The sequence below is a fragment of the Mycetomoellerius zeteki genome, unplaced genomic scaffold (assembly GCF_001594055.1).
Source record: "Mycetomoellerius zeteki isolate Tzet28-1 unplaced genomic scaffold, Tzet1.0 scaffold415, whole genome shotgun sequence".
NCBI classification, from domain to species: domain Eukaryota; kingdom Metazoa; phylum Arthropoda; class Insecta; order Hymenoptera; family Formicidae; genus Mycetomoellerius; species Mycetomoellerius zeteki.
Window position 1 is genome coordinate 1,831,766 of NW_017257409.1, and position 27,395 is coordinate 1,859,160.

Genomic DNA, 27,395 nt, shown 5'->3' on the forward strand with positions numbered 1-27,395 from the left:
ATCATTTAACATAAATTTAATATTTCAAAGGTATAGCAATGTACACTGGATGGATTAAATTTCAAATTCCACGAAATCTACGAATCATCTAACACTGTGCTCACATAAGTCTCACATATCGCTCGTGCTACCGTAACTGCAGGAGATTGAACACGCTTTGCATGCGTAAATTTTTTTTCCCTATCGCGTGCACAATTACTATTATCGGACTAAATAAATTGTAAACAAAAGCACTTTATTAAGATAATAACAATGCTGGAAACGTTTCATAACAATGCTGGAAATGAAAGCCGTCCGATCATGTAGCTCCAACTTAATTTCGACTTGAGCGCAAATGATTCATTATTTCATTATATCAGTTATCTACTTTAACAACTATAGTTACATTAAAATATGTGTGGTTTCATTAAATCGTTGGTAGGATATTAACAGTTCGAAAAACGAGAGTATATTCATCAGATTGTATCGTTCCTCAGTCAATTCGTATAGCCACCATTCGTGTTTACGAGAAGGCTTATATAATATTTGAACACGTGACTTACGAGGGACCCAACAAAAGTCACCGTAGACAGCCACGGTTAAGCGATCACGGTATATTTTTTTTTTCATCTGGCGCAGCACATAGGTATGCATATGTATACATATATTCGATAGCTTGCCGTCGCGGCCATTTTCTTGTGTATGACGACTTCTCTGTTGGGGATCGAGCTATACGCGATTTCAATACTGTTATGCCGTTACCCATAAAGCAGTCGATATTATTCCTATACGTATGACGGTAGTTGCGCTATGTTGACATTCCATTTCTAAAGTTACGACTGGCATCGCTCGCTGCATCTATATTTTTTCAAATTCCAATTTTATGCCCGATACCGTTCCCCGAAGTCTTTGTCATCGTAACTCCGGTGCTTGTCAAACGCGTTTCTAATATTTCTAGTAATTTTATAAGCTTTGTGTATTGTACCAAATATTAAATTTCTCTGCAAGTTTTTATCCATAATTATTATTAATTATCAAATATTAATAAATGACCAAATAACTATATGCGGTTGAAGGAATGCGACAATCTTGAGACACACAACATATGAGCTGAATAAAGTTTCCTGAAATAATTAAATAATATCGAAATGTAATTGGAATGAAATAATGATAACTTTAAAAGATTTATACATATAATTGGAATAAGTAATGCAATTTTGATGAAGATTAGTGTAAATCCATGATCGCATTTGAGTAGCATATTTGAACAAAAATTTCAGTTTATATTACTTTGTTTATAAACGTAGGGAAGCATAAAGCACCAATTGCAAACAGGAGCGAACGCGTGATATCAGGAAGGAACAACGATTCGCAATATTTGATTTGAACATATGGCTGGAAATATTGATAACGTCCACGATAAAACGTCCAACAAGAATTGTGATTGGTGCAACACTCGATACAAATGCAATAACCGTTGCAGATAATCGAATTGCACGCAGTTGTGTTATCGCAAGGTATACTACAACATTATTCCGGTAAAGTGCAAATCGTTACACACGATGTATACACGTGATGTGTTACACACGATGTATACACATGATGTGTGTAGAATTATCACCATAATTACGAAAAATTTATGGAATAGGTATAGTACACGATATTAAATTAATAATTCTTCGTGCGAGAGACGAGATAAACTTTATTGTCATTCCATTTTAATTTATGAAATACGATTAATAGCGCGCTAATTGTATTATAAAATACGAAAGTTGTAAAGTTTTATAATGAAATCTCTTATATTAATTCCAGTTTTATTTTTTTTAGTATTGTCCTTTTATTTTTTAAAATAATAAAGTTTTAATATTAGAATAAAATTAATAATAAATAAATATTACTTATAAAATAAATGTTGATATAAATTAATGAAAATAAATTTGAGTGTTTTTTTAAATTTTAAACGACGACTTATATATGATTGAATATGCATTGCACGTTTAACAACGTTTATAGGAAATTTAATTGTAGTCTTACAAACTTTTGCATCCTAATCTAGTAATATTTATATACATTTCATATTTAATATATAAATAATAAAAACATATAATACATTTTCTAATTTTTTAATTATAATATAAAGAAAAAATTTATTTACCATTATATTTGAATTACAAAATTATATTTGTACTAATAATTTCTTGTAGCTTTCTTCACATAAATATTTTGAAATATGCATGGAAATGTTATTATTGAAAATGTTTGACTTTTTAGATTTCTTTAAAAATCTTATATACTTATATTTTTATACTGTTTATCATACAACATGATTACAAATCAAATATAAATCAAGATTCGATATCGTTCTACGGAAAAGGCAACTGAAATATAAATCGTCGATACATACTTCGCAGTGACAAGTTGAAGAGCTTGTATCTGTGATTAAATTAGCTCCATCATCACGTTATCTTGGCGACATGTTTTATCACAATCAAATATTGATGTGCACTTCGAACGTCGTCGATGAAAGACTAAGAATATCGAGTATTTATTATCTCTCCCTATAATCACAATTATAAATCATAGTATAGAGAGTTTTCCATATCGTTGCATCCCTCCAATTTTATTGCGTGTCTCGAGAAAACGCCTATACATTTGCGAGACTATCATTCACGACGACTAAACTGATATCGTGAAAGAAAAATATCCGAAGGAGCATACTTGTTTCAAATATTTTCAAATTCATATTTATTTATACATTTTTTAATTTATATTTATTTATACATTTTTTAAATTGGAAAATTTGGTTTTTAAATACTTGTTTAGTTTTTATGCCAGTTTTATATACTCTCTTCTTGTTTAGTTTTATGTGTTTTTTGTCAGTTTTAAATTCTCTCTTCAAAGAAGATAAGATAATTATTAAAATAAAACCTTAGTTGCAAATAAGTTCCTAAGAAGAATTTAGTGATACATAGGATCAGCTTCTGCTTCGCTCGGCCTCCCGTAAGAGATAGCGCGTGCGAGATAGTCATTTCATGAATTGCAACGATGATGAAGTCGCTTGCAGACCAACCGTGCGGATAGTCTCGCGAGGGAAAACGACGAGGGAAAGAAACGTTGCAAGAGTGATGGAGAGGATGTATGTTCGCGTAATCGTGTGTACATGGCCGCGCACGAGCGTATATATCGGGTGATCTGAGATCCAAAACATTCCTCTACAGCGAAGACAACAAATTATATAGCAGAGAGAGAGAGAGAGAGAGAGAGAGAGAGAGAGAGAGAGAGAGTATTTTAAATACAATTTATTGAATAATTAAACTAGACCATTTTTTTTCATAGATACTGTTAACGTTGATAAATAATGCGCAAAAAAGACTATGTTTTATTGATCAATTATAATATCGACAAGAAGAATATATTCGATTCTAACATGATCAAATGATCACTTTTGCCATTTCTGTTTCACAACTTTTAAAAAATCATCCCCTTTGAATTGTGACAATTTTGACGATTTTTTATAAAGTTATAAATTTACTTTTGACGCTTGATAGGGCAATGTTCACTTAACTTATTCGTGATAATAACTAAAAAATTATCTTTTTTTAAGTTGCATCATTTTTTAAGTAAGAGAGTGAATAATATTATAGTATTTATATAGTATATATAATTAATAATATTATTTATTTTATTTCTCAAAAAATAAAAACGAAATCAATAAAAAATGAAAAATCTTTCCATCGTGCATATGAAACCATCTGAATACCTTACATAATATTTTGTGTAACAGGTGACATAAAAAATTAATGTGCAAATATGTGCATTATTTAAAGCATACTATCGGCTTGATCACCCTATACATACGACGTGCTTTATCCGGTGGATATACGGCGAGCAACCGGCGATAAGGCGCGGCTAAACCCGCCCAATCAGCTATGTTTCACGGTACTCGCGACATTACCACTTTATATCGCCTATCGTTCTCCATATATATTTGCCCGTTCCACGTGCGTGCACGCCGTCGCCGTTTATATATTCGTGCACACGACATATCCCCGCGGTCGTGTGGGTGCGCACACTTTCGCCTGGAATACGTGCACGGGTGTGTAAAACGTAAACACCGGGGGGACCGATATCGACACGGCACGGCGTGCCCCTGCTTTATGGTATCGCTGATTCCATTTCGAGAGGTCGATCTTTACGAGTCGCCCCGTCAGGAATTTTATCCTCGCCATGGTGTCCCGCGAGGATTGTTGTCGGCGAACGCGATCGTATTGTTACATGATGGATTTCCCCACGACGATAGTTGCAAGCATATGAGAAAATAATGCGAACTATAAAATGAATGTGGTACTCGGTGAAGCGGTCGAATTTGGCATAACACATACCAAAACTACATTGATACAATTTTCACAGATAATAGGTATAACTCTATATACATAAACATTGACGTGTTATTTTCTTCAAAATAAATAAAACATAATTAAATTTTTTATTTATGTTAGTTTATATCACAATGTTAATTTCTATCATAAGATATAATCATAACAAAAAGGATATTGTTAGTAGTAATATATTTCTATTCATGTAATTGTGCTTTATACAGTTGTCATAATCTTTTAAAGATTGAGCGAGTTAATCACACTGGGTGTGGCTCACATGCAACAGTTCAAATCATCAAATTAACAGCCAATGAGGCAATAAATAACTACGGCCTTACAAAGGGCACAATATAACTTCTTATAGACGTTCCTATTTCACTAAATTTTCCTTGCAATTGCGAGCGATAAATCTTATTTGACATTCTTAGTCAGAATCAACATCGATACGATGATGATCGAAGTTGAATCAGCGTTGATTTGATGTTAATCGACCAATTATTTCTGGCTGGGATTGGCTAATATTATATGTCTCAAACCTTCGTCAATTTCATTAATGTAACTTTTTCATAACTCCCACCCCTTTTACTATCTCCACTACCCTATTAACAGTTAATCATGAAAGACGTTGGTGGTGCCCGGTATGTTGAAATCGCGCGCACGGTGAGAATGAGTACCACATGTGGCAGGGACAATCGTAAAATGGCGAGTATTGCCTAATCCAACACGTTCCCGATTGTACGCCGGTTGCACGCCTATGCAATAGCACCGAGTCCCGTGTAGGCGATCCCGGCTAGACACCGTTCGGTTAGGTACACCTCTCGCGTTGAGTCAGCGATTCCTGACATAATAGCGATCCTCGTCGTCGCGCAGCGACTAGTGTATCCTACCGTGTCCATCAACTCGAGTAGCACCGTTAGGTCGCTGCTATACGGTAGCAACGACAGGATTCACGTGGCCGTGACACAACATAGGAAACACACTCCAGCGTCATGTATCAACTAAAACTGGCACAAAGCCAGATCACGACCGAGTCTGAATTCCAAAGTTTAGACTGCTACCGAGATTGCTACCCTATGTTGTCAAAGTTGCGTCCTTATTGCTTATAGCTAGTTTTAAATCAATTTGAAATCAGACATAAGTTAAAGTAATTAATTATGATTAATTGTTTAAGAAAAAATCTGTCCGTATTTCTGTTTGTCTTTATCAAAAAATCTAACTTTTCAAGTAATTATTAGAAAATAATACAATTCAATATTTTTTCTTAATATTCTGTATATTTTTGTCTAAAAAAAGTTTTAAATTTGTTAGAATCAGAATAATATTGTTATCTGAAGAAAAAAACTTTATTATTTAAATTCTCCACGTCTGCAAATACGCATATTTAATAAATGACTTATAGCGATCGACAGGTAATTAGGTAATAGTCGTTTCGACTATTATTCGTGCAGTGCACGAAGGGATCATGGAAATTATAGATATAATCGCTGTTCGTCCTGTAGCTTTTCATGCACGTAGATACAGGTTGATTTTAAATTTATATAATACTATTAAATACTGATATCATTTCAAGCATACTGCATTTTTGTAATTAAAATTTTATTGGTGTAATTAGACTTTTGTAATAATATTTATAGTACTATTTAAATCATAAAACGTTAATTTACACTACTACAACATTTTAATTACAGTAATATGGTAAATCTCAATATCTTTGATTAATAATAATAATAACTGAAAAATCATAAGTAAGTTACAAGGACAGTTTTTAAAATATAAAATTAATAATATATAATATTAACGGAAAAAGTTTTCTTCATCTTATCGAAAAAAGTATAATTAACAGTGTTACACTATCTGATGGAACATTTTAACTGTTATTTGCCAATTGAAATGAAATTCTTCGATCTCGTACGATAGGATGGCAAAGAATGCCTTCGTGTTTTATACCTAATACGCGATGCAGTAAGCCGCACAAGCGCGCAAGTTACTACTGATTAGAAATGCATTCGCCCAACTGGTTCCTCTGTGGTTCGCTGGCATGCACAATACCGAGTGCAACAACGATCGTGAATGCCGGAGCCAAGTTGGCGGACCATCCGCGGCATTCATACAATTCGCAGCGTGGGAATGCAATCGAGAGTTAGAAATACCGATGTACTGCGACGATATCGACGTTCGTTGCAACCTGATAATCTACACTGGTGGTTCTTCCAGATGTAAAGGTCAATTGAACGATATATGGCATTTAGTAAGTAATCGGTCCAATGAACCTCCTTTGAAAATGACATTATGAGAACATTACACAGTCCGCAACGAAATCTACTACCGTATAATTTTGTGTTAAACTGTATAATTTAGAACAACATAAACAAAATCAACTTTTTAGAAGGTGCAACTTTTTTGGATGCAAATAGTTTTTAAAATATATTTTTTATTTACTTTAATTTATATGCATATATGTATGTATATTTTAAATTTTTAAAACATAAATTATGTCTACTAAAAACCTAAGCTCATTGAAAATCTCTCGAAATTTTGAGAAACGCATTTCTTGAAGCCGTGATCGAATTTTGAACGTATAGTATCCTGAGACCAACGCGGAAAGATAATCTACAAAGTTCGACTTCTTGGTATCCTCGCACCTTCGATGTTCAAAAAGAACCCTGCGGTGCCTTAAAAGAGAAGGAAAGAAGGGCCTTGTGCAGAGTTCCCGTGCGATTTATCCGCGTAAAGATTTCTTTACGAAATTCTCAGGGATAAGAGCTACGGGGTACCAAGATACATACCGCACGCGCAGACGGGTGAAACGTAATGATGCAGCCAATCTGCGAATGCATACGTGCGTGCCACGAGTACGAGCGTGCATGCGTGCATGCGTGCGTGCACGGCGGAGAACCATACGCACCGCGGGCGCAGATAAGGACAGAAATGGCGGCAATTACCGTAGCGGACCGATGGCACGAGAGAGACGGCCATATTCATCATCCGAGGTCATTTGAATACCGCGGTGCCGAGAGGAGAACGAGACGAGACGATAAGAGAGGACGGACGGGAGAAAGGAGAGAAGAAGAAGGCGGGAGAGAAGATCGTAGGCTTCGACGAGTAGGAAGACATGAGAAAGAGTGATGTGGTGGGAGAAGGAAGATTCCTTGTCCAGCATGAAACCAACATTGAAGAAAAGAGAGAGGCGATGCATCAGTCCGACGGGGGCGAAGGAGGGCAGGAGGAGGGGAGAAACCGGTTACAGAAGAAGTAAACACGCGAAGGTGATGTTACCCTCCGTTCCTCTCTTCGTCACTACAAAGTGCCGAGAGTCTTCGAGGATCTAGAGTGTGACGTTCCTGAAAAGTCAGCTGCTGCGGCGAGGAAGAATATGGCGGACGCGCGATCTAAGCTCTTTTCGGATGAATACACGTCACAGGATTGTCCACCTGTCTCGATATCGAAATCGAATCTTCAAAAAAAAAACATTAGAATCAGAAATCAAATTAATGATAGATTAATATTTATAAATTTTTATTTTCATAAATTCTTTTTTTGACGAATAGCTATTGAAGAATCATTTGTTTCATGGTTGCATAAACTTTGTTTATTGCCTCAAGTAATTATTTATTTATTGTGTAATTTATTATGTAAATTGTATATTATATAAGCATGAGATATATTATATATATTTGGATTGTTATTTAAATTGTTTTCTTCAAAGAATAACAATAATCATTCTTATTGTCAAGCCTAAAAAATTGAAATTTTGGATGTTTATAATCGTGAAATGTCTTAATTTACCATAAACTTTCTTCGAGTCTAACACGTTCCGCATCTGCGAATAATTGATTTGTGAAAAAGAACCGCCATGAAATTACAATTCCGTTGGTAATTAATTGCCAACTTGTCGACAGCACCGAATCAAAAGTTAAGGTTTTTCGGTTGAGCGGGATAAATGTGCGGACATATTGATGATTGCATCGTGATTTTTACTGGGGCTAATATCCAAAAAATTTCGAAGACCGACTCGTTCTTTCGATGTACTCGATTGAAAGTAGCTTCCTCGCTGATTTTAAAACCGCGCAGGCTTCGAGGCAAAAAGTCGCTCCCCATGATGCCGTATCGTATGTCCGAGTATGTGTTAAGAAATTGACCTGATGTCGCAAAAAAGATTGATAGTGAGGAAGCGGTTTTGTGAACCGTTTTCGAGGAAGCTAAACGTTAAAAATAGCTCTTTAAATTTTTTTATCTCTTTGAGATACATTGGCGTTAACAACTTTTAATTTCATGTTTGACATTAAAAATTTATTCTTTTTCAATATTAGTTGACGAAAGTTTGCGGAAGAAATAATACTAAGATGGTAGTAGTCATATATAAATATATAATGTAGCAGAGTTTCTCATAGCAGAGTTTTCTAGAACTGTAATTCTAACATGTTCCATATCGCGTGCTTACATTACTACCAGTCACCTACGTTGAACTTTTCATTTTGATCATCTAGTATTTTGAATACAGACTCGTCCTCATATGATGTACACAGAAAGGATGATTTTGCTGAAGTATTTACAAATTTAGCTAAATACCGTACGTGTGCATCAGTGTATACTGCACAAATCCATAGTGTATTATTTAAAACACATATGTGTTATTTGACTGAAGTCACTTTTAACATATTTCTCGCCGTTTTTACAACGCACTTAAAACGTTTTACTTCAACGCATTTTAATGTGTGCCACATTGATACGGTTAAATGTGTTTGTGTGATATAATACGTTTAAAACGTATTAATAAGCGAGTTTTAAACGTGTTATATCAAACGAACACGTGTTGACAATAAGTTTATTATATAGATATATTACTTTAATATCTGTAAGATTTACAGTTTCATCAATCTGTTTTTTCTTTTGAGCAAAATCACTAGCATACGTTGGACCCAACACACGTTTGACCACGAGATCAGATTTTTCAAACAGAAGATACTTTAACCGTGAATTTCCTCATCTTCTTCAATGTCGCAGAATTTATTTCAATCAGAATCAACTTTTTGCAATACAATTATCTTATTGTTTATCATCAATTGTAATAAGCTATCATTATTCTTGACTTCTATTAAACGATCATGTACAATTCGAACATCAGAAATATGTTCTCAAGACGAAAATGTAATACGTTTACAGCGTTCACCAATTAAGCAATATATTTTCTTTTCCATTGTTAATAACAAAATGTATTATGAAACACAAATCACGTAAACGTAAAACGTCACTTGTAAAATTTCACTTGAAAACAACAACACATTACATCGAGAATGCTACGCACAAGAATGCTGCGCACATGTGTAAATTAAGTAATGCGTAATAAATGACGTGTAAGCTATTCAAACGTGTAAATTGAGAATAAACGTTTTCTTATAATACGTTTAAAACTTATAATCCGTTTTAAACAACAAAGTATTTTATTATGTTACACGTCTTAGAAACGTATACACATTATAACACATATAATACGTAAAATTAACATATTACACGCGCGCGATTACACATGTTTTAAAATAACACAAATAAGCGTGTTCCCTCAAAATTACACAGGAAAAGTGTGTTAAAATAACACACTCGGATTTGCAATGTATACACGACCTAACAAGACAATAGCGCAAAAGTATATGGAAGCGCAGTACTATACGGAACGTGTTAAAAAAATATTTTTGATTAAATTTTCTAACCATATTGACTTGAAAAAGTCATTAATTAAATAAAATAAATGTATAACCTGCACAGATTTCATCATCTGAAATCTCACAAACGTTCCTACGGACTTTATTGATTCCGAGACTTTTCATACTTATATTAGTTGTTAGGAAACAGCTTTAGATTGGAGGTTTACATCAAAGCGAAAATATATTATAAAATATATCACTGTTGATTTTTCAATAGTTGTAGAATAGCTGTCGGTAAAACAAAATTAAAATGATTTAAAGAGAAATATAAGACACTATCAAATGGCCCAATCGAATTTCAGCAAAGTTTTAATTTCACACAGTAACATTGCTGAAGTTTCTCATGCGGAATATTAATTTTCTTGAGTGAAAAATGCACTCTTCGATGTAAAAGGCACAATAATATTCTTAATCGTGCTACCTACATTTGTAATGAGTATTTAATATCAATTAAGTGTTTATTGATCCTAGTTTGCCATCGATTTATTAATACGGTAGTGCGGTATGATCTAGATACGGAAATGCCTTTCGATCTCCTTTATAAATAGTCTCTTAACAAATTGGTTATAAAGAAACCGCAATAATATTTATTAGGGGCTTCTCCCCTCGATCCAGCTCGATCCAGTTAATGGTCGTTGGGCCGTCCTACTCGATGAAGGAAATATAAGGGCGTCTTCCGTCTTCGTCCTTATGACTTTGTAAAGAAAGGCGCCAGCATGTTTAGTGTTTTATTTCTTTTCCACAAATATTGTTCATTCATAGAATGTATAGATTATAGAACGTAGCGAAAAAGATGACTAAAAAAATCTCACTAAATTTTTTGTTATTAACTATTCTATCGATCATTAGAGGACATCTTATAATCTACATTTCTCTTATCTTCTTTTTTCGCGAAAAATATAATGGATATGTATATTTTTAAAATATTATTTTTTGTAGATATGCTGTATATTGTATTTGAATGTTAAAGAAATTAAATATTAATAATTTAGCCTGTATTAAAATTTTAATTTAAAATAATTCTTAAGATAACTTTATAATCCTGAAAGACTTTTGAATTTAGGATTATTTATGACTGTTATTATTTCTCTGTGATGAGAATACCTCAATAAAATATATATAATAATGCCAGGTACACAGAGAAAAAGATTTCTTTGGATTTAATAATTTTATTGTATCCAAATAAATTTGTTATTTGGAATAGTCCAAACAAACTAATGTTTAAATCAATAAGTGCGATTGTTTGAATTTGAAACAATGTATATCTTTGTCTTAAAAATGCATTATTTGTTTGAACAGATAATGTCTATCTTCGGCATTCGCGTGATCAAATTGTACTGCACAAACATAATTGATCTAGCATATAGTGCTGTTCGTTTAATCTTGTTGTTAGACGTATAAGCCATTGTTTTCGTAATTTCGGCTAAAAAATATAATGGTTGATTTAAGAAGGCAATTGTTTGCATGGACTTCTATCATAACATCTACCATAACCTCTACCATAACCTCTATCAACATATTTTGCCATTTTCAAACAAATAATTTGTTTCATTGTTTGTATTCATTGTAACCAAATAATATATTATTTGATTGAAAGATATTATTTCAAATAATAATGTTATTTCTGTCAAACAATAGAGGTTTCTCGAATGAAACAACAAAATTTTTATTCAAACAAATAATATTTCGTACAAGCATATGTTGTTTCAATAAAACAAATTTTACTCAAACAAAAATAGGAATACTAAATCCAAAGAAACCTTTTTCACTGTGTAGAGAAACTTTTTTGGAAAATAGGAATTCCTTTGATAATGCGGTATCTTGTTGATTATATACGATCTTTCTACTTTTAATAGATTTGTATTCATAAAATTTAGATAGCAAAAATCAATATTTACTAACGATAACAATATACACAATAGCAAATAATGTTTACAGCTGGCAAAAAAAGGAAACTAACGATGACGAAAAGGAGCAATAGGAGCAGTAAAAGAAAAATGGTTCCGAACAAAAAGAAATAATGCATCACGTTATCCTCACGTATCTTTTGCACAAATCTATAGTATTCGGCTCAACATATTTGGTTGGAGACTCGTAACTTAGGAATGTATGCAAGAGATTATCTCAGGTACCTCACACAGAGAAACTACCTGTTACCTTTTTCAATTTTAATTTTTAGACGATGAGTCTATTTCTCAAATCTACAGATTTCCTTAAGTAAGTTTTATTATAATGTATTGTATTCCTTGCTTCAAAACATGACATTATTTCAATAGCGAAATTCTGTAACTCGTTATGCAATCGTGCTCATAACGACATTTGAGCAGCTATTTTATACAGTAAAAAAGCTGCGCAACTGTCGTTATAAACACATAACGAGTTACAGAATGCAGGTCCAGAGTCACTATAGTAACTTCCCATCCACTTATACAGTAATGCCAATATTTATTAAAATAGACAAATCTTCTAAATATTTATTGTAAGGGATTTTTAGGTTCACTGAATTCTGAAAATTTGATATAAAAAATTCAAAATTAAAAATGGTAGATTCAATATAGAAGATTGATAATCGAAAAAATAATTTTTCGTAAAATTAACTAAGACATTTTTGAAGTCAAAAAGTAATAAATCGAAAAGTATATGTATAAAGCTTTAAGAATTGGATGAGACATATATATACATTACAATACACAAGTGATGACACGCGAGTAAGGTTATCAATATAAAGATGAGGTATAAGTTTGCGAGTATATTTTTTATGGTTGTCCCAAAATATAACTATAAAATTATAGTCACTTGAACCATTTTTATGGTCTCATTTTTTTCATTCTTCTTCTTGTGTGACTAAATTGAATACAAAAACATAATAATATAGAAACATAAATTTTGTCTAATATTTGGTAATATTTTGGTTCTACAGAAAAGTATACCTACGTTACACCAGAGTACAATTAGAGAACAGCATTCCGTGTCTCTGCAACACTGTCGTTTATTATCGCGTATTTATCCTTAATGCAATAAGACGTTGTTCCATAAATTCCTCACTTTTTGTCTGGCCTAAAAGAGCGATATGGTACAAGTTCAGGTTCTAAACTTGATGCACAAGGAATTTTTTTTGAGCCCTGAGGTAGCGGCGCCATTGCTCTCTGAACCGGTATTCTCTTCTGGGCAGTATTTTAGTCGCTCTATGCCTATGGTGTACCCAGTGCCTAAGTCCCATGGGGGGAGTTACCTGCATCAGCGACGAGAGAGCCGCGGTGCGAGATGCCTCGAGGGCACTTTTGCCACTCTTCGTGTTCTCGTGCCACGCTCTTGTGGTTCAACAATGGATCAGCATGAGAGATGCCACAGACTCCATAAGGACGTAGATATAAGCTCTATCTGCCGTTTTCATGAAACAAAGCACCCAATCGATACACTCTTTAATCCGTCTCATCGCTTAAATATGAGATTTTGCACATTCTTTATTAATGTTATAAAATTAAAAAAATAGATTATTGTATCATTAAATGAATATCTTTGACATATCTTTTTTTTCCACAGAATTTTGACAAAAGTTGCCATAATTTTTTTATTAATATTTATAAGATTATATTATTTAGAAACTTACAAATATAAAATTAAATTTTTTAAATATTATTTAAGTTTAACGAAAGAATACACTTTTTTTTATTGATTAACTTGAAATTTAATTCATTGAAAGCGTTTAATTTATATTTCTATAAATTTTATTTATGAACAAGAAATTAATTCTAAAATGTTGAAAAATTTTGACTTAAGCTCACCCATTTTAATTTAAAAAAAAAAATGTGTTTTTACTTGAAGTTTAATAACCTGTTTTGTTGAGTAGATATTCAATAATTACATAATTTGTATAGAATTATTGAATTATTTTATTTATGTAAAATCCAGGAAGAGATTAAAAGATGTGCAATATTTATAGTAAAATGCATATTTATAGTAAAATGTAATGATTATAATTTCGAGATGATTCTTAAATTTTACCATTTGAGTCTTATTTTAAATAATATCAAAGGACAATTCGTAATTCTCCTTTGAATCGATTACCCTTCTTCAAAATACTATAAAGAAGCAATCGTGTGGCTTTTATCTGATCTTCGTGCACGATGACACGAAATTCTTCACGATTGTAATAGGAATGCGAAGAGTTTCAACGTTCCTTTCATAGAATAAAACAGGCCGCGAATAAAATTGTCGTAAATCGGAACATAAGATCTCTTTTCTAATAAATAATAAAAATGTCTCTCTCTTTTGCAGCATCTAGCTTCTATAATACCGAAATTTTAAGTTATTGTTATTAGAATAGCCAGATCACTTTGTACAAGAGTACGGTTAATTGTTACTAACAAAAGACAATAGCTCAAGAATAATGAAATCACTTGAGAAGAATAACAACATCCATCGAATTAAGGCTGTCGCCGTCACCACTTTTTATTGTTAGAATTAATAATGGGACTAAATTTTTGAAACTTTTACAAAATTGAAAACGTTTCTTTATATTCCCAAGTAAAATATTATTGTTACTTTTTACTAAGTATTACAAAAATATAGTAATAAAATTATGTAATTGAAGTTTCCCAAACAACACAAAGTCTAAAATTGTGACATAAGACTTTAAGGTATCTTTTAGACGCGAAAAACGTCTTATGACGCGATTTTAAACATTTTTTGTTATCTGGATTTATACATTGTCATAATATTTTTTTTTAAATTATAATTTATATATATAGCAATATTTCGTTTCTTTTGTCCGCTTTTTTTACATTACATCACGCATGATTTTTGTGGCGTATGAAGAAGCACGTATGTTTAATCAGCCAGGTAAAGCTTCAACAGAAATCTTGCGCCGTCGTTAAACAGGGGGCAAAGTAATTCCTCGAAATAGTTCCGTAAGAAAAGTATGCGAGAAATACTCAGGTATAAACGAAAAGATGCATGATCGTGAAGTGGGGAGCAAGACAAAATGGGTGATGACGAGAATGTGTAAACGAGGAAAGCAAGTAACTATATTTAAGTCCTGTTGATTCTTTAAAAGCACATATGATCGCTCTTGCTCCATTTTACTATAAATTTGTAATAAATACTGATAAAAATTATATCAAGCATCAAGCATGAAAATTGGATATTTAAATATTATATGATTACATGTATTTTTCTAAAATCGAATAAAAATAGTGTGATAAATTGCGTTTAAAAATAAAACTTTTACAGAGAGAAGCAAAATGGAAAATAAATAAATATTTGATTATTTTTCTATCATTATTATGAATAACATAGAACCTTAAGTTATATTTTATTTTTAATTTATATTATTGTTCTTTTATAATGCAAAAGTACTAAACATATTAAGAATGACACTAGATTGCCATAAGAGTTTTAGAATTATATCCCACTGATATTTCATTTCGACTTTTACAGTAAGCAATCATTACAATCTTAACGATATCTATACTTTAACTTTCGATACACTTTTAAAGGAAGAATTCGGTTTTTCAGGTATCGAAATTCTTAGCCATTGTTCATAGGTTGTTTCATAGTCTGGATCGTATATCCACGAGAACAGTTTTTCTGTGGTCTGTGCTAAACAATATCACGCGAATAGTCAAACCACTTGAGGGAACAATAGACGGGAGTGGTGTCCCGCAGACATACGGCGCCGAGGGTGAATCGAAATGGCTGCTCTGGAAAACCGCCCCATTACAAAGCTATCGAAAGAGCATGGTCAGGCACCTGCTGAATACCAGCATCCCTTGTGAAATCTATAAGGATAGGGTATCCCTGTCATGGCCAGGTTATGCAGGTCATGTTTATTTGAAATTAAATTAACACGATTGTGAGTTAGAGGCGCATCATTTATCTTATATAAAAAATGTTAAAAGATACAATAAAAAAATGTAGTAGTATTGCATTAGAGATTATTAGTTGAAATTACTTTGACAAGCATATATTTTTTATGTTATTTTTATATTTTTAATACTAACTTATAACATAAAATATTAAATAAAATGTTAATAAAATATTAAATACATTATAATTAAAAAAGCATTACATAACGGAATATAGCTAAATACATATATGTATATATATATAACGTAAAAAAGTTACAATTTAAGATAATATACATATATATTTAGGAAACTGATAGCTGTCGGAAATATACGATTGAAATATCACATATTCATCAATCATAAATTTCCGAAAACTATCAGTTCCCTAGATATTATGTTATCTGATGGCATATTTTTTGTATTTCTCACGCCTATCAGTTTCTTAAATATCTTGTTTGATGGTATAGATTTCTGTATTTTTTAGTCCTATCAGTTCCTTAAATGTGTTACCTGATAGCATCTTTACCTAAATAATTCTATAAGCGATGAAACGAGAAAAATAACGAAGCTGGTCAGGATTCAAACTCAGGTCTTCATTGTCCATACTGCTAAATCTTATATTTAGCGCCTCACGACTAGTCTTGACTACTCTGCTGTCCGTTATATACTCCGATTTGCCTACATATAACTTACAATTCACATAACCATCAATTATAGACCTCGGGGAGCTGTATTAATTCCTTAGTATAGCAGTAATTTTGTATTGTAACTTTTCATCAAGTTCATTCATTGTCGACTGACAATGTAAATATTTGAGAGTTACTAATCTTGCTTTTTATACATTATTTTGCAACCTAAAATATATTTTGAATTATCTATCAATAAGCAATTTATTGAACATAATTGTCAGCCTTTTTTCAGCTAATTTATAAAGCGAATTAAAAAAAATGAAATGAATACATTGCACGTTTGCTTTTTCGCGGAATATCTCTCGACAAGAACATATTTACGAGAAAACAAGCATGCACATCGTGAAAAGGGCAAACGGTCGTTGTACTCTTCGTGTTGCTGCAATTTTTGAGATGCAACGACGAGAGTTCCTTCCTTGAAGCAACTCCACGGGAATGGATTCTTCTTGGAAACCGAGCACGATGTATTTTCACGCCTGTCTAACATGGCTTTTACGTAACTCGATTACAGATTCTTACCAGTCCTCCTCTCGGTATATTCGATTAGATACACACTGTAACTATGATACACTATTTACAAATCATTTTTATCCTAATTATTATTTCAAATGTTTCGATATCATGTAAAAGTAACGGGAATTAACTCTACATTATATTCATTTTTTAAAATGAGATTCTTTGTTTCTCCATATTGTTAGAAATAGAAATAATGGTCAATCGAGATAGAGACTAGCTTATTTTACATGTTATTACCATGAACTTAATAAATCTGTATTTTAATTTTGACAACATTAATGAGGAAATGACTTGGAGCTTGCGTAATGTCAATCACACGGAGAGAATTATTTTTTTTAAATTTATCCTGAAAATATAGTAGTTTTGTGGTATAATACAATATTTTAAAGATTTTTACCATGCACTTCAGTAAAATTAATCTAACTTATTTTATACTTTATTGTAGTTTTATTAACGAATGAGAGATTTACATTAAAAGTTCTCAATGTTGTTCCACAACTATCATATTTTCAGGGTAAATTCTAAGAAAAAATTCTCTTCGTGCACCACCTAAAATTTTTAATTTCGCACTGACAAAGACTCAAATCGAAAGTCGAAACGTTTGCGCTAATAATTAGAAACAATATATATGTATATAATAAATTATTGTTTGAAAAATATTTTGCAGATTATAATTTTCACAAAGATAATATTGCCCCCAACGATCTGAGATATTATAGATTGAATAATATTTTTTAAAAATGTGAAATGATTAAAGTGCAAAAACATCTTATCATCTTCTATCTTCATTTTTTATAGAGATCCACTTGATTAATTTAATATTGCTTGGAATTTTTTTGGCACCGCTCATCATCATCATCAAATTAAACACTTCCTTCGTCGGAACAGCATTCTCTCCACGAGGGTGCATCTGTACCCTCGACCTTTCCATCCCCGCGGCATCTTCAAACTCTCTCTTATATTCTCTTCGCGAGCAGAACATATGCTTTTCTTTTTTTTTTTGGTCCAGATGCATCACACCCAACCCCTCAGTGTGAGCTCCGATAGATCTTATGTGCGGTATCGCCTGAAAGTACGAATGTATCTTACACCTACTACTGCAAGTCAGGAGTTTAGCAACTACGTGTGTATTTATACGTGGTGTATACCTGTGTGTTGTACCTGACTAGAAGAACAAAGTAGGGGAACTGAACGTTCTACGAGGTAAGACGAAGAGACGGAGGAGGTGCGAGAAGGAGGTTGGTGGGAAGCTGGATGGAGGCGAAGGTGTGCGAGGCGGAGAAGTTAAGAGCTGTCTTCTGCTTTGCGGCGTTTTAGAAGAGCGGCGTAGTGGGGCGAGAGGACCAAAGAAGCCCGACAGCGGTAAAGGAGAAGGTGCTCGGCCCTGCCGTACCACTGCGCCGATGATGATGACGACGGTGGTGGTAACGGTAGTGGTGGTAGTAGTAGAAGGTGGAAAGGGAGAGAGAGAGAGAGAGAAAGAGAGAAAGAAAGAGATGGAGAAGACGAGCGCAGGAGAGGCGAAGAGAGAGAGTCCTGCTCAGCGTGGACCTGTGCGTCGTTGCATGGCCGACCTGGAGACTCGCTCTCCGCAAGGTGAGACGCGCGGACCAAAGAGGAGACCTCGAAGGATCGACAGGAATTCTCGTGAAAGCTGACTCTTCCTCTTTCGTATGCTCACGATTGCGCGCGCTCGTGTTCTCCTTTGGTTACGTCTTGTGTCAATCTTTTCTATCTCGCGTTGATTCCAGCTTCTCTCTTCTCTTCGTGTATCAATGAGTGAGTGTATCTATACTTTTTAATGTGCGGGATCTCTTGACTTTCCACAAAGTGCTCCAGATACGGATCCGTCATAGAAGTGAGACCAGATCGTTTATCGATGAAAACACATCAATCTTGAACAAAATTACATGCGTGCTCATTTTTAAATTCATTGAAGCTTCGAATGAGGTACCTGTGAGATAAAAGCAAATCTAACAAACTCGTCATTGGACATCTTCGTGGAAGCGACGTCAGGACGTAAAGTGCAGAGTCGACACGTTGATAACGTATACTCACATTAGAGTGTAGCTTATCGAGCAAATGAAACCGATCCCTCGTACAGTCACGATTTCATTTGCACATATCCGTCAAGAGAAGTCTGCTTGCGTTATATCAAAGCGTCTAACAACTACACTTGATGAGCGATGTCAATTTCCTCGCGTTACGAAATCGATCGAACTCGCCATCAGTAGGATTTATAAATTAGTGTATATATATTTGGAGCTATTCCGCGAAATTACGTCGCCTTTCGGAAGGTGAACAGTGTGTGTTTCCTCGTTAAATTCGAATAACAATAAATTCGAATGCTTGGTGCGCGTAAGTGTGTACACGTCGCTAACTCAGAAGATTCGTCTCGAAAGTAAACGTTGGAATTTCCTTTCGGAGTCTCCCGCCAAGACAATCACGTTCGTTTCGTCTTGGATTTACCTCGCAGGCTACATGTTAAGCTGAGGTGAGTGAGACACGCTTTTTCGCTAAAAATTTACGGAATCGCGCTGTCAGTATCATCTACCATTTTTGCGCGCCAAATTGCAACAAGCGTGAAGTGTTTACCTTCATAAGGTGGTTTTACTGTGGCACTGGCCACATCAGCTTATACGTAACATCTTTCACATACGTCTGACATGCTTCGACAGCAAATGATAAGATATTTAAATGAGAAAATTTGCATTCTTTAGCGCTTAACGCTAAAAATAATTTTATTCTTTTTCTTTTTTATCAAATATAATTTTCTTATTAAATAAGTAGAATAGTACGTGTACGCTTATGTTTAAAATGAATTGCATTCATCATTTCTCTCTAAATTTAATAAAGCGCTATAAAAATATTAGTAAAATATTATGGAGTTATTGGCTGACGTCTAATCCTTTTCTCGCAAAAAAAAACTCTGCTATGTTGTTTCGAATGTTATTTCGATTTTCCCCGACGAATTCAATCGTTCGGCTAGCAAAGTTGCTCATGTAGCTTTAACAATAAGTGAATAAACAGGGACTATCTATATTTCTCTCCAATTACCGACACGAATTTTATAGTTAAATTCTTCTAAATGTACTTTCTTTTCTTTGGACAAATAATCTTTTGCAGACCTTTTTAAGTCTCGCAATGGAATAAGTGTTTCTTCTTAAAATATCCATTTAAAAAGATCCATAAAATGTGTGGAGAACGCTCAAGACTAAAATATGCTCATTTTCACAAAAAATTTCAGATATATTTTCTGCTATTTTCTACTAATGAGTTAGAAGATATCATATAGCATTACTTCGACTACATAAAATGACCCTCTTATAAAGTATGACATAAGATTATCAGGTTTAATACCTATATATATCTTATTGAAAAATTATGCACTTTTTATTATTTTATTAATATTAACTATATATTTATAATTATAAAATATTTTTAATACCATTTTATTTGTTAATTTAATGTTGGACAAACATGTATTGTTATTATATACCATCAAGTAGTTTATTTATAAACATAAGTCCGTAAAAGATTATTAATGTATTTCGCAGTCCAAAGATTAAATAATTGCAGTGAACTTTATTTTCATATACGATATATCTATAGAGTTATAAAAATTATTTTGAACTACTCGATCTAGTCTGGTATTTATAGTCGATTCTTATATTTAAGATTATCTACAGTTAAAATGTCATAAACTAATCACAGAATATTCGTATAAGAGACATTGCTTAAGACAGTTTTGAAATAAGAATTGACCGAATACCGCGGTCTTAAACTTTTATTGTGTAAATATACATATATTTAATATATACTTTAAACATAAATAAGTTCAATTTTTATTAATTTACTCTGTACGTTCAAAGTTCTTACACATTATAGTTGAATAAATCTATCACACACATTATAGGTTATACTCAAATTAATAGTTAATCATTAAATAAGTTTACTAATATTTCCCGCGTCGATGATACCTAATAAGATAAATCATCAGCTTCATCCTAAATCATCTGTATATTTTGAAAAGAAAAACTCTTAATCAGAGTTTCTCAATAGATGGTTACTGATATAGAAAATTTTTTAACTGCAACTCTAGTCACACTCTCAAATGTATATGTAGCTATTAGTAGATTACGTGACTGGGATTTTTCTCTTTCTTTATTTAGGAATTTCAGTTAAATAATCAATTCAAATATAATGGTACATGAGAAAAACTGTGAGTTAAAAAATCTACTAATAACTACTAAAAACGTCAACCCTAAAAATTATAATTTATACATGACTTTTTATAGAAATTAACATTTATTATTAATTAATTTATTAGGTATTTTAAAATACATTAATAAATAAACTATTGATGCATAATTTGTAGTGCATAGAACATTCTCTTTACTTAAAGAAATACATAAACAAATATTACATTATTAAGCTATTATTTTTATTATACAAATAATAAAAATTATATACTTTTTATTATGTAATTAATAATATTTATTATGTAATAAAAAATGACACCATTTCGTATCGTATTTCATATTTAAATGAAATTGTTAATCTCTGCAAAGATAGAAAACTTAGCATTTTTCCGATGATCTTTTCACTCGAGAATGTGATTCTCAATAGATGATTACTGATAATGAGAATTTCTTTTGAGAGCAATTCTAGTCAGACTCTTAAGTATAGGTGGTCATTTGTAGATACGCGACTGGGATCTCTCTCTCTCTCTCTCTCTCTCTCTCTACTCTCTCTCTCTCTCTCTCTCTCTATCTCTATCTCTATCTCTCTCCGCCACTTTTGAAAATGAAAGTTCACGCGGGGCCTGCGAGCACGAGGAGCATACGAGTCTGGAATTTCTTCCTCAGGGCCCCTGCGGGACCTCCATGGCCTAACGTTCGCAGGATCGTTAGTATCCACTGGAGAGTTGAACGCTGGGGTAAGAAGCTGCGTTGGCGGCGGACGCCTGTTTGGAAAACATCGACTGCTGAGCATGTGACATCTGCTAGCGTGCACCATTAGGTGTCTTTCAAGTCTCTTGGTTGGTCTGCTTCTCTATCGCGAGAAGCTCTTCTTTTTTTCCCAATATACCTTCCAGCTGATCGATGTCAAATGTCAAACTCATCGGGCTGATTGGAGCAACGCGTTTTTCATTATCATTTTAATGAATCTTTAAGTATAATTACACTTAAATAGGATATGTGAAAAAGCAAAACAGGAGAAATTTATAGACAAAAAGAAAGCACAAGATAAAGCATGAAAATATTTTAAGGGGATCCTAAAACCGTCTGTATTACCGACTAAATCGTAATTTTTGTATAACAAATACTTTTTTCTCTTTCACAGATTTTGAAAATCCTTTTCCAGGATTAAAGTATACACATTAATACGTGTTTGTGAAATGGAGTTTATGCCGAGAACGACAAAAAATTTTTCTTAAGATTTCAATTTCGAAATTTTTTGTCGTTTTCGGCATAAATTCCACCTTACAAACACGTATTAATGTGTATACTTTAATCCTGGAAAAGGATTTTCAAAATCTGTGAAAGAGAAAAAAGTATTTGTTATACAAAAATTACGATTTAATCGGTAATACAGACGGCTTTAGGATCCCTTTAACTGTGTCAATCAGTATTAATTAATTTTATTAATAGCATTTAACATATATAAAATTATAACAAATCTATACAACTTTTTTCTTATCTTATCTATACACTTGAAGCTCATTTGTTAAAAATTAGATATACATATAATTTGTACATACATTATTTTTAATTGTCCTAAAGTACATTTAGATAAACCGTAAGGGAGCAACGATTTGAAAACAGAAACAATAATTTAATTTTATCATCTCAAATATATCTCTAAATCGTACAAATTTCTAATTTATTGATTAATGACATTCGATTCTTAGTAATGTACGTAATTAAAGGCGCGCTCTCGTATTTCTAATCAACTTCCTGATCGATCAAAAGTGTAGGGATCGCAGCAGTATACGCAATGTTTATTATAACAATGACGTCTCTAGTTCGCCACGTCACGGCGAGAATTTATGCCACTTTTGGGATGTTGTCTTATAGTTATACGTATGCATGTGCTCGTTCAGCCCTGCAGGACCCGCTTAGCGGTGACCTGTGTGACTCGTTCGAAAAATATATTCTAGTTCTTCTGGTGAGCCTATTTTAAAACAGAGAAAGCATTAATTCTTAAGAGAGACGCCTGTCTGTTTTGGAAGTATGAAAAGAATGCCACCGAAATACTACCAATCTCATTAATATGTACCCAAAAACTACTACGCATAAAATTATACAATACAATTTCCCTTCACAAGAAAAAGTTAGTTGAGATTAACGATAACTTTGGCGCCACCGAAATTAATGCTGAAAAGGCCTGATTGCATCATTGATTATGCACTGAACACACAATGTGGTCAGTATTTGAATTTCAATTTCTTTGAGGTCATTCGGGTTGTTAATACTCTCGAATATATGTATATATACAATTTTATGGATGTTTTAGATTTATTGCCATTTATATATTGAGGAATTAAAAGCAAATAATAATTGCTTAAATATTTGAAATATTGATAATTTTTAAATTTCAATGATGTAAATAAGTTGTTATACCTTCTGCATTTTACCTTCTATATATTATTTATGTGAACAAATAAACATATGTAACAAAGAAATCTTTTTGACTAATTATAAATTTATTAAAATAAAAGTAAGATGGTGAACAAGTGTATTGGTATAATTCAGCTATAATTATTTCAAGAGAAGAGAGTTTTCTGGTGCTCCGTAATTAGAGTAATTACGACATTATACTTATCACATTGCATGTGTTCTATAACGACACAAGTTCATCGATTGGACGCGCAGGTGCATAAATAACTTACGTAAGATCTTCGCACGTTCCTTCTTGATGTTCTTCTATCGTTTTTAATTATCATTGCAATTATAAGATGATAACTGTCGATAACAACAAATGCCATTTGTGAACTTCTCGACGAAAACAATTCGTGCCAGAGATAAATAATTTGCGCAATGCATGACTCTCGACCGACTTCCATCTACCGACCTCTCTCGTGCAATTTGTCATTCCGACCGGTTCGAACAAATGTCAACCATAGGTATAAAATACTATCGTGCACGAGCGAACGCCGACCAATCCAGTTTAAATACTGCGACTTATCTCGCAATGACACGTGACACACTCTGTAATGAGTACCGAAGTACCTTCGGGCGATATGATATAAATATCATTTTATATGCCGATCAATTTGAGAACTCGGATCGATTCAATAGAGATAGACATAGTTATTATCTTAATACAAACTAACATAGTTTTGTTAGTATCCATGATAAAAATTTTAATACAGTAAATATCATCTTAAAAATATAATTTTTCGGATACAGAAAATATGGAATAGATCTCCAGAGCTCTTTGTGTTCTTTTCAAATATTACAAAGTCGAGAGCGTGACTTCTGAAGCATCCCTGTGGCGTCCTTGCAAACGGTCGACCGTGAATTCTTTCTTGAGAAAAGTTCCATGAAGGTCCGCATAGACCTTTAGAACCCATCTTAGTTAGAGGGTATTGACGCCAGACCGATGTTGTCTATCCCACCTGCTTCGATGTAGCTCGAGAAAAAGATCACATAAACTAAGAAAGAGTATACATTGACAATTACACGAATACATGCGATTCATGCATATATTCTCAGTAAGATTTCAGAATAAAATTCATAAAAATTATGATTTTATTTTATTATGTCATTAGATACAACTTTGATTTCAATTTCGTTTTAATTAAAAATATTTTCCTTAAATATGTATAATTAATATACATATATTTGTATATTATTTCCATGTACATAATTCTACGAAGTTATTGATAAACATCGTCTCCAAAAACCTAAATTTTATAACTTAATAAATATCCTTCTTAGATAGTGTATTATAATATTATACATAGTATTACAAAAATTATTTAGCATTAATATAGTAGATAGTACACACTATATTGAATAAAAAAGCCTTAGTGAACATAGGTCGAAAAGTTTCTGAGTGTCAACCGTTTCTGAGATATATATAAACAATTTTATATATTAGTATCATAACTAACTAATTGTCTCTTGTACGTGAAAAGAGAGAAATTGAGAAATAGCACTGATAGCCTATTTGGGAGAATTACAGATCCATTGAGATGACCTCCCTAATATCTATCCAATCGTAATGGCTGATCAAATTATTAATTTTTGGTCAAATTTTTTATTATAAAGTGTGTATAGAAATTGAATCAGAACATTCAGAACGCGGTTTGTAAACACTGAGGTAAATCTTCACGTCGCAAATGACACGTAGAGCTAATAAGTCAATTATGATAAGAACATTACAAAATTGTTTGTATCTTAGAAACGGTTGTCGACCTGTTCACTAAAGCTTTTTTACTCATTGTCAGTATGGTGTATACTATCTACCATATAAGTGATAAATTGTCTTTTTATCACTCTGTACTAAAGAATAAATTATGCTTTCAGATTTAAGTTACATAAGTAAATTAATAGGCATCATAATTTTTTTATTCTAATAATAAAACAAGTTTTCTAATTTAAATGAACATGATTTTACATAGCATTTGCAACAACAATAATATACAACATTTAATAACGTAATTTTGTAGCTGTTTGCTGAAAACCACAGATTTATGTTTGCAAGTATTGCTAATAACGCAATTAATCGCGATTTTTTTCGATATAAATCATTTATTAATATCGCACACACATACGTCTTGCCGGACAAAGCGCTCGCTTCGCTTCACTCATTTTGCGGAAGGCAACGGAAAGAGCGCGATAGCCATGCAAAGAACGTTCTTTTGTGAAAGGCAGCGTTAGCCAATATCGATAATCATCTGCCTATAATAGATAGCTCATCCCAGCTTGCAGCATAGAGATCGTGTAGTAAGACGTTGAACTATTCAGCCGCGCGCTATATCGCAGCATCCAACATGATGGTAATTACAATCTCGATGCGCCTCCAGTATGTGCTGCTGTATGAAACGGTATCTCGTTTCTCTCCGCGCCAAGGACACGTCGAGATAGAAACGCGCGTTTCGAGCCGCAGATTTAGTCGATATCCACGAAGAACGGTGTTTATGCGGTTCACTTGCGTATTCGCTATATAATGGTTGTAATTTGTTTCGATGATTCGTTGATTGTTCAACTATAAATAATATCAAAGACAGAAATAGCGAGCGGCAATAATCGAAAAAAAAATTTTACAATGTCTCTTTGTCTTCATCGTGATATTATTCTGAACAAAATGGGAACTATCTCATTTTATATTAACTAACTTTTGTATTTGATAATAGATGGAATGCTTAGATAAGTTCTGAATAATATAAAGTAATTTATCTGTGTATCATAATTGAATTATTATTTAGAAAGAAAAGGTTATCTGATTGTGAGATTAATGTACTGACAGTAACAGATATGTATATCCATCAGATTGCAAAACTAAAATTCTTTTAAAAATATATTATATCCCAGAGAGAGAAAATATATGGTTTTATAATTTACAATATTATTAAATATTATTAAAGCATTTATTGTGGCATTGTGTAATCGCCAATGTAAATTTGTTTTAGTTAGATACGTTACATAATATAAATTGCAATTGATAAACACACGTTTCTCTTCCTTGCAATTCTTCGAATCTTTGTTCCGCGTAATATAGCATATAACTAACGCATGTATGCGCTTTTCACGTCGCTAAAGATGATTACAGAAATCAAACGCAATTTGCGACCGCGTAGTAGTACTATTTGTCTATCGTTATGACAAACAACGAGTGACAAATCAGAGATTTGTGTGGTAATCGTTATCATTATCGTTGTAGCAATTATCCATTATTTTCAACGACGTCGCGGTTAAACACGATATAACGACTGCTTATAATCGTCCGTCTACGATAGTCGATAGATCTGCACATCTCGGAAGATGCTGGAAGGTCCAGAGAGCCGAGAGAAAGGCGAGAGCTGACGTCACTACTAGGAATGAGGTTAAACTGATGCTAAAGTTGCCGCGAAGCCGATCGCTATAGCGCGTTCAACTCGACAGGATCTCGAGACAAGATCCTGAAAGGATTCTAAGCGGGATCTTCGGGAACGCGAGGTCGAGATTTCTCGCATGCAAGAGAAGATCATAGCTCCGCGATTGCATCACGAGTACCTCGCGATTGCTCGATTGCGGCCTTTCGATCTTCTTTGAAGATTTACGCTCGATCGCC

General features: G+C 33.0%; 1 protein-coding gene across 2 annotated transcripts in view; it reads left to right on the top strand.

The window, feature by feature from the left end:
* Nucleotides 1-27,395, top strand: part of Egfr (epidermal growth factor receptor) — a 156,169-nt gene that overhangs the window by 73,970 nt on the left and 54,804 nt on the right. The window contains exon 1 of one of the 2 annotated variants that reach the window (XM_018453914.1): nucleotides 19,389-19,605. The exons of the other annotated variant lie outside the window; for it this stretch is intronic. The gene's annotated coding sequence lies outside the window, so the exon portion shown is untranslated. Of the gene's footprint in view, nucleotides 1-19,388; nucleotides 19,606-27,395 lie in introns of those variants that run through there. 2 annotated transcript variants of the gene reach the window in all.